This window comes from Octodon degus, unplaced genomic scaffold, assembly GCF_000260255.1.
Source record: "Octodon degus isolate 3935 unplaced genomic scaffold, OctDeg1.0 scaffold00116, whole genome shotgun sequence".
Taxonomy (NCBI): domain Eukaryota; kingdom Metazoa; phylum Chordata; class Mammalia; order Rodentia; family Octodontidae; genus Octodon; species Octodon degus.
In genome coordinates this window covers 5,657,877-5,666,045 of record NW_004524692.1, presented here as the reverse complement: position 1 = coordinate 5,666,045, position 8,169 = coordinate 5,657,877, and the positions used below count along the sequence as shown (strand labels likewise).

Here is an 8,169-nt window from a genome sequence, read left to right as displayed (position 1 = left end):
CCCCCCCCCGAGATCCCGACCCAGCTCAAGCTTGTCTCCAGCTTTTTCCAAAAACTCACTCTGCAGACTGTCCAACCCTTTCTCCGAGGCCTCGCTCTTTCTCTCCACGGTGCCCAGATTACGTACCTGGCCTCAGGCTTCCTGGCGTCACCGCCACCCCGATAGCCGGGCAAGTTCCGTCACCGCCATATTGGAAGCGGGCGTCTTGGGGCGGGGCCTCGCGTCACGGGGCGGGGCTCGGGTGCGCACGGCCGAGACTGCCCAGCTGGGTGGCAGTGTAGGCGGGAGGGGCTCAGCAACTCTCCGAGGGGATGCAGGGGGTCACGGCACCCCTTAGTAACCTAACGGATTCCTCATCCCTTAAGTGTGATCATCAGGGGCAGGCTAGGCCCTTCTCCAGTATGTCAGAGGCGCCCCTTGCAGCTTGTGCTACTTCGTATCAAAATTAGTGCCTGCTGAGGCTACATTGTTGTAGACTGCTCTAGCGTATTTTTTATCTCCATGGTATCTGGCAGGCCTTGAAATGGAAACAGTTAATAAAATAGTGATACATCGAGTGTGGAAGAAAAGACAATTCCTGCTTTAATGTACCACTGAATTTCTCTAGGTATTAGAGGAAAAGCATGCTACATTGCTGAGAAATATGTTCATCCACTTGTGTTTCTCAGAAGCAAATGTGCGCTCTGAGAAAACAATGAGAGACTTGAATTACTCATTGTGTCGGCCTCAAAAGGCTCCTGGTCTCCTGTGTGTGTATGGGAGGAAGGAGAGGTGTAAACAATAGTGTGATGAATATGATAACGAGAAATGATGCCTCATTCACACCGAGGGATCCCGGAAAGGTTTTCCACAAATAGTGTCAGCTAATGGGAAACCCAAAAGATTTATCTATAGCACATCCGTTTTACTATTCTGTTTTCTATTTTTGTGGGAGCTATTGTACAACTCCGTGCAGGTAAATGATCCACATGCAAATTCTGTTCTGTCTAGTGGAGGTTCAATCAACCTCCCCCTCCCCATTGTGGAAAAGAAGCAGGTTTTGCCTCCATTTCTTAATTCAGTGTTGTATGCCTGACCTGTAAATATGTCTGTTCTCCAGATTTCTTTCTGTACCAGTTATAACGTGCCAGTTTCTTCATGAATTTAATATAATAAAATACTCGATTTCATGTGAGTTTTGGAGGAGACTGACTCAACTAAACTTAGGACAGGTTCTTCTGAGACCTCTTTTTATTAGGTCTTATCCTTGGGCCCTATCTTGTGCCTGCCTAACCAGTTTTAGCAAGAATCCTGCCGAACCAGAGAAGCGAGAATCCTCCTTCTCACACATTTGATAGCTATCAGCCTCACCTGTCTTGAGGGAGAAACTTGTTGAGTCAGTTTACTAGGAATCCCTTTTCCCTTGATGTAATTTTTCCTTCCATGTGCTGACTTCTTTATATCTTTATTTATTTTTTTGGTGGAACTGGGGGATTGAACTCAGGCCCTTGTACTTGCCAGGGAAGCGCTTATTCCACGGAGCCATCTCCCAGCCCACAACTCCTTTATTCTGCTTAGAAATTCCCACTTGCCCTTGTTGTATTTGTTTTTTCTTTTTTCTTTTTTTAGATGAGCTCATGAGATGCAGTTCAGGCTGGACTGATCCTCCTGCCTCAGTTCCCAGGTGCTGGAATTATAGCATGTGCCATCGTGCCCAGCTGTCTTTACTGTTTTAGAAATTGTCAGACTAGGTTTTTCTTTAGCAGGATAAGAGTCATACTTTTAACCTATTTCTTGAAATGAGCAGTGTTCCAGGCAAGGAAAACCATCAGTGCAAAAACTTAGAAAGGATGAAGAAATTAGGGCATTTGGGAAATCAAAATCAGATGGCTGAGGCTAGACAACAGAATGAAGGGAAAGTTAAGGAAAATAATGAAAGACGGAGCACATCATTTTAAAAAAGATTGGAGCCAGCGTTGTAGCAGAGTGGTACAATCAACAAGGAAAAGAGAGGGCTTCCTCCAAGGGCAAGAAGAAGGCATTAAAGTATTCTCAATACAGTGTTAGGGTCAGAGTTTAGTGAATGGAAAGCATTACTGAAGGGGTCAAGGTCAGAGGGAGGAAGGCTATTTAGGATTTGTGAAAAAAATTCCTAGGCCTGCCAGATAGCGCAGCGGACCAAAGTGTGTACTTAGGCAGAGCACAGCGGCCTAGGTTCAATACCCAGCGTGCCATGATGGCCCTGCCCTCAGGGCACGCTGAGATGGCGCTTGAGACTGGTGGCATGCTCCTTTGGAGCCCTTTGGAGGCTGAAAACAAGAGGATCACTATAAATCTGATCTACATATTGTGGGCCAGGGAGATGGCTCTGGGAATAAGTGCTTCCCTGGCAAGCACAAGGGCCTGAGTTCAATCCCTGGTTCCACAAAAAAAAAAAAAGTGATCTATATAATGAGGCCCTTTAGTCCCTGTAGATCCGAAGAAGAAGAAGAAGAAGAAGAAGAAGAAGAAGAAGAAGAAGAAGAAGAAGAAGAAGAAGAAGAAGAAGAAAGTAAAGAAAAAATCCTGAGTGCATGCATTACATGGAGCAAGAGGTGTTGTCTCCAGTCTGGGAGGTGACTTCCCCGTCATGTAAGGCCCTTGGGCCAAGGGGCTGGTGGAAGGGGAGGAAGTGCTGCCCATCCGTGGAGGGACAGATTGCTCCCAAACTCCTTGCTTATCTTTTAGTTATGGTTGCCAGGTCCTGAAAACTTTATCCTTGGAGGGACAGGAAGGACAGGAAGTTGAAGAGGAGGTAGATTTCCAAATATTTCAACCACAAATATATATATATATATATATATATATATATATATATTTACATGATGTCTTTTCCCTGTTATAAATACTATAGAAGTATGTATTGGGGGGCCAGGGAGATGGCTCAGTGGAATAAATGCTTTCCTGGCAAGCACAAGGGCCTGAGTTCAATCCCCAGTTCCACAAAAAAACAAAAACAAACAAAAAAAAAAAACAACTATATATTGGGCTAAGGAGATGGCTCAGCGGACTAATGTACCTGCTTAGGTAAGTTTAGGCAAATGCAGGGACATGATTCAATCCCCAGCATCACATGCCATGCCAGCCCTGCCCCCAGGGTGGGCGGAGCTGGCCACAAAAAAAAAAAAAAAGTATGTGTTGATTGACTGTACAATAAATGAAGAAAAGTAGGAAAGAAATTATGGTATAAAGACAAGAAAAACCACTGTGGATATTTGGGTTCATTTCTTTGTAGACTTTTTTCCCTCCTCTGCATAATCACTTGAATATAATTTCATCATGCTGTGTTGATGGTTTTTATGTCTTACTTTTGCTGTCTGAATATAGTCATAAGCATTTTCTTGCATTGTTGACAAAGAACACCCCCAGGTGAGACAAAGCTCCTGAAAAATAAGGTACCATCAGTAGGATAAAAGGAGAGTACCTCTGAGAACTTTCAGGAGGTGGAAAGGATGTGGCCACTGGCTGAGGTGTCTAGCCATGAAGTATAAGACTTTTTTTTATTTATTTTTTTTATTTTTTCTGAACCGGGGATTGAACTCAGGCCTTTGCGCTTGCCAGGGAAGCACTTATTCCACTGAGCCATCTCCCTGGCCCTAAGACTTTTTTTAAAATTTACTTGTGTGTGTGTGTGTGTGTGTGTGTGTGGCCAGCTCAGCCCACCAGGGGGCGGGGCTGGTGGGGCTGGCTGGCATGTGGTGCAGCGGGGATTGAACCGCGGTCCCTGTGCTTTGTTAAGCTTGTTCTAAGTAGGTGCTTTAGACTACTGAATCATCTCACCAGCCCCTGAAGTAGAAGACTTGATCGCATCTTTGAAGCCTGGCTGTGTGGCCGAGCAATACCTTCTCTGAGTTTCATTGGTAAACTGAATCCACTATGAAGATGCTTTGTGACAGTGGAAAGAATGATGGGAAAGTGCTAGCACCCAGCTGCTATCCAGTACATCTGGATTTGGGGCACATGATAGTCAAGTTTTTAAAAGCCCCTCTTGGGCTGGCCAAATAGCTCAGTGGATTAAAGCACCTGCAAGCAGGTATAGGGGCCAGGGGTACAATCCTCAAGCTTGCCATGCCAGCCCTGCCCCCAGGGCATGCTGAGATGGCAGTTGGGACTGGGCTTGGTGTTGTGCACGTGTAATCCCAGCTCTTGGGAGGTTGTAAACAGATAGATCACTACAAGTCTGATCTAATAGTGAGGCCCTGAAAACCCTGTAGACTCTTCCCTAAAATCCAAAAAATAAATAAAAACCGCTGTTTTGTTGCTATTTGTTTGGTTATTGTCGCAGTACAAGTGATATAGGGGAATGAAATTCCCAACCTAAAAGGTACCTGGGGGGGCTGGGGAGATAGCTCAGTAGAATAAGTCCTTGCCTGGCAAGCATAAGGTCCTGAGTTCAATCCCCGGTTCTGCAAAGAAAATAAATAAATAAATAAATAAAAAATAAAAGGTACCTGGGACAAGTTCATGTTCTCTAAAACTGAAGAATGAATTTTAGGAACAAATGGGGTTAAGAGCATAATATTTATTGGGGAAAGAAAACTTCTAACCGCAAGAGGAGGATAGAAGGGAGGCCCAAGCAGATTGTGCCCAGGAAGCTGTCTCTTCCAGGGATTTTTATAGAGTAAAACCATGAGACAGGTCTAAGGTGGAGAACATGGGAACTCACTTAGGTGGGCATGAGGTGGGACAAAACTATGGTCAACCAATGAGATTACAAGCACCATTGCTCTGGAAAACTTGATGATATCCAGGACCGAATGGGGAAGTGAGTCACGTAGCGTGTGGGCATGAATACAGAGCAGGAGTTTATCTGACGGCCAGGCAGTACCAGGTGGATTAGTGATTCTTCTGGGCTTCCTCAAGGTGATAGTCAACCCCAGATATTTATCTTAAGGGAAGTAAGCATTGGTTCTATCTTTGCTCTTTAGGCCTGGCCCACAGTAGGAGCATCCTTCTCTCACACAGTTGCAAGATATCTTCTCTTCCATGCTGTCTCCTAGAGTGCCTAGCCCTGTCTGACTAAGTCACCTGTAATATTTCTATCTAATTCAGCTGCCTACAACACTAGGGATAAACTCAAGACCCCACACGTTAGGCAAATGGTCTACCACTGAGCTATATCCCCAGGTTTTTAAAATTTTTATGTGAGACAGAATCTCACTAACTTGTGCAGGCTGGCCTCAAATTTGTGATCCTTCTGCCTCAGCCTTTTGAATAGCTGGGATTATAGGCATGTGCTACCCTGCCCAGAAAAGCCCTAGGGTTTTGTTTTAGTTTTAGTGTTTTGCTGTACTGGAGATTAAACCAGGTCTTTGCACATGCCAGGCAACTGCTAGGTCTGAACTACATTCACAGCCAAAGCTCTGGGTTTGTTTGTTTGATTTATTTATTTATTTATTTATTTATTTATTTATTTATTTATTTCGTGGGGCCGGGGATTAAATTTAGGACCTTGCGCTTGCCAGGCAAGCACTTATTCTACTGAGCTATCTCCCCAGCCTTTTTGTTTTGTTTTAAAAGCTTCCTGGAGCCAGGTATGGTGGTGCATGCTAGTAATCCCAGAACTCTAGAGGGTGAGGCAGGAAGATCACCATGAGTTCCAGGCTAGACTCAGACACATCATGAGTTCAAGGTCAGTCTAAACTGTATAGTGGGGGCTGGTGAGATGGCTCAGTGGTCTGAAGCACCTACTTAGAACAAGCTTAGCAAAGCCCAGGGACCACGGTTCAATCCCCAGCACCACATGCCAGCCAGCCCCGCCCCCTGGTGGGCTGAGCTGGCCACACACACACACACACACACACACAAATAAATAAATAAAATAAAATAAAATAAATAAACTGTATAGTGAGACCCGGTCTAAAAAATACAGCAGGTCAAGGGGATGGCTCAGTAGAAAAAGCACTTCCCTGGCAAGCACAAGGTCCTGAGTTCAATCCCTGATTATGGAAAAAAAAAAAAGAAAATCTCTCTCATTTAACATTTTCTACCTACATGGTAGCTTCTCTCCAAAAAACACTCCCTAGGGCCGGGGAGATGGCTCAGTGGAATAAGTGCTTCCCTGGCAAGCATAAGGGCCTGAGTTCAATCCCCAGTTCCACAAAAAACAAAACAAAACAAAACAAAACCGCTCCCTAGAAGCTGGACATGATGGCACATGCCTGTAACCCCAGCCCTCTGAAGGCTGGGGCAGAAGGATCACCATGAATTTGAGGCCAGCCTGGGCTACAAAGTAAGTTCAATGAATCTTGTTTCAAACCAAACCAAACCAAACCAAACCATGCCTTTGCCCCTACTCTCAGCCCACACAGTTTGTCCCAATTTTGCCCTGCTCTGTTCCTTATCTCATCTTATCATCATCCAGTTTCATATCTGCTCCATTACTTCACTTGGATTTTGCATAAAGTAGAAGGACCCTGGAGCTGACCTAGTAGATAGAAATCCTTCCCCCAGGGGAACAAGAAAGAGAAACAAGGACGGAGGGGAAAGGAAGAAGGGCAAGGGGGAAAAAAGATAATAGGAGGAAAAAATGGAAACAATGTTTTTATACATAAAAAAGGGAAGAAGGATGAAGAGAGGGGATGGAAATGGGGAGGGGAGAAAGAAGCAAGATATATTATGTATAAATTCCCCGTGATGAATGTTATTATTTTCCATAATTTTATTGAGAAACAAATAGCAATGGGACAGTTTCTTTTTTTTTTTTCTTTTTTTTTTTTTTTATTGCACATCACTCCTTTATTACACTGATCTGGAAAAAGACTTAGTTATGCTCAAATGAGTGCTGGCCCATGCGGCGGGGCCACGCCCGCTGGAACATGATTCAGAAATCAGACACTGTGAGACGCACTTAGACGTGGTCAGGAGGCGTTTTCACTGCCACCAAAACAAGGCAGAGAGAGCCTAAGCTACACAGCAGGACGCACTCCTACCCTACAGGGGCCAGAGCTCGTCCTGTACTGGTGTGAGGAATGGCTTGTGTTCTGGTGACCACATGTGGAACTATCCAACCACCACTAGAAGCCCCAGAGGGTGTTCATATAATTTTTCTTTTGTAGAAAAATTGAACACATAAACTTACTTCAGGATTAAGCCCAACCTTCTGGAGCCAGCTCCTCTAGAGTGAGGGAAGAAACTATACTTCAGTCACCAAGCAGGTTACCTTCATCTCTCACTGGAATGTCAAGGGCTTGCTGACTGACTGGACTACAGAAGAGCTCAGGGCTGGCTCTGGGGAGCAGCATGCTCAGGCCGCTCCTCACTGGTCATGCCTTGGCATGGCTATCCCTGTCCCCTACTCAAGCAGGTCCTTGGTAAACAAAGCAGAAGCACTAGACAGTTACTACCTCTCAGCTCTCCCGGATAAGAAGAGCCTTCCCTGGGCTTGGACTGAGAACTAGAGCTTGTGTTCTAGAGGTCTTGTCCTGACTAGATTCTATCAAGGAAGTGGGTGCAGGAGCCGAAATGCTAAAAGAGAAATGGGAGCCACTAGTCCCCATCCACAGCTACAACACAGGACGCCTACAGATGTGGTCAGTGTGACAGGTGGGGAGAGGTGTGGAGGGTGGGGGGATGGGGTGCAGGCTGCTGGTGGTCTTCACTTCTTGGCCTTGCCCTGGGCAGCCACAGCTTCCATGGCTTTGAGCACGGTCTCTTCATCCCCGAGGAACTGCATGGGCTTGATGGGCTTTAAGTTTTTATCCAGCTCGTAGACAATAGGCATACCAGTTGGCAGGTTCAGCTCCATGATGGCTTCTTCAGTGAGACCTTCCAGATGCTTGACTATACCCCGCAGGCTGTGCCATGGGCTGCAATCAACACCCTTTTCCCCTCCTTGATCTGGGGAACAATTTCTTCATTCCAGAAGGGCAGAGCTCTGGCAATGGTGTCTTTCAGACTCTCACAGTAAGGCAGCTGATCTTCAGTGAGGTCTGCATACCTACGATCCTTGCTGATGTTGCTGGAGAAGGGGTGGTCAGGCTCCATCGGGGGTGGTGGGACATCGTAGGAGCGCTGCCAAATCTTCACCTGGGCCTTGCCGTGCTTGGCAGCCGTCTCTGCTTTATTCAGGCCATTCAGGCCCCCATAGTGCCGCTCATTGAGACGCCAAGTTCTCACCACCGGCAGCCACATCTGGTCAATGGCATCCAG

General features: G+C 45.9%; 1 protein-coding gene and 1 pseudogene across 3 annotated transcripts in view; both read right to left on the bottom strand.

The window, feature by feature from the left end:
- B4galt3 (beta-1,4-galactosyltransferase 3) overlaps window positions 1–211 on the bottom strand; it is a 6,463-nt gene extending 6,252 nt beyond the window's left edge. For 2 of the 3 annotated variants that reach the window (XM_023699851.1, XM_023699852.1), the window contains exon 1: window positions 127–211. The gene's annotated coding sequence lies outside the window, so the exon portion shown is untranslated. Of the gene's footprint in view, window positions 1–59 lie in introns of all 3 variants that reach the window. The other variant, XM_023699854.1, reaches the window with a different exon arrangement.
- A 7,314-nt stretch (window positions 212–7,525) lies between these two features.
- Window positions 7,526–8,169, bottom strand: LOC101586566 (annotated as a pseudogene).